The 783-nt window shown below is 22.2% G+C and overlaps 1 long non-coding RNA gene across 1 annotated transcript in view; it reads right to left on the bottom strand.

Annotated features, from left to right (window-relative positions):
- Positions 1 to 189: 189 nt before the first annotated feature.
- LOC111533753 overlaps positions 190 to 783 on the bottom strand; it is a 1,130-nt gene continuing 536 nt past the window's right edge. The window contains exon 2 of the long non-coding RNA XR_002728957.1: positions 190 to 477. This is a non-coding gene — a long non-coding RNA (uncharacterized LOC111533753). The remainder of the gene's footprint in view (positions 478 to 783) is intronic.

The raw sequence follows: 783 nt of genomic DNA, 5'->3' as shown, positions 1-783 counted from the left end.
TTTTACTTCCTTCTCTTCGCTTATTACATGACTTTCTGATTTATCATTATCAGTACTATAAGCTTTTTTTGCTTTTTCATTTGGTTGGCTAATCTCATCACTTTTATTTATATTGATTAGGTCTTCTATATTAACATCATATATTATATTACTTTTACTACTTTCATAATAATCGACTGTTTTATTTTGAGCTACTTTTTTTTTTTTTTCATCCGCTTCCACACATTCATCATTATTTGTCAAAATTTCATTAAGGGTGTCCTTATAATTTAATACGTTTTTACTTATTAAATTTGTTAATGTATTTATAAAGTCTTTATGTAAAACGTTATAATTTAGTTCTTCTTCTTTTTCATATAAATTGGTACATACATTATGAACAAATTCTAATATATTCGGAATTTTTTTTTTTTCTTCGTATTTTGTTAGTAAATGTAAAAACGCCTCATTTTCCAACTCGATGTTTTCATTTTCAGTCTGTAGTAGTTTTTATAAGTACGTAAATGTATATAAAAAAAAAAAAAAAATAAAAAAAAATAAAAAAAAATAAAAAAAAATAAAATAAAATAATAATAAAATAAAATAAAATAAGTATAATGCACTTGTGATGATTGGCAACGCCACAGTGTAGTACATTTTTAGTGTAACAATTTAAATTATTTCTTAAGATATGTCCATACACCTAATGTGCCTTACAACACTACTATGAATAACAAACTCTTCTATAAAAACATTTAATGACACCTAAATCGATAACTATTTTTTATTTTTTATTTTATTTTT

This window comes from Piliocolobus tephrosceles, unplaced genomic scaffold, assembly GCF_002776525.5.
Source record: "Piliocolobus tephrosceles isolate RC106 unplaced genomic scaffold, ASM277652v3 unscaffolded_10531, whole genome shotgun sequence".
Taxonomy (NCBI): domain Eukaryota; kingdom Metazoa; phylum Chordata; class Mammalia; order Primates; family Cercopithecidae; genus Piliocolobus; species Piliocolobus tephrosceles.
The sequence above is the reverse complement of the archived record's forward strand: the minus strand, read 5'-3'. Positions and strand labels throughout refer to the sequence as shown.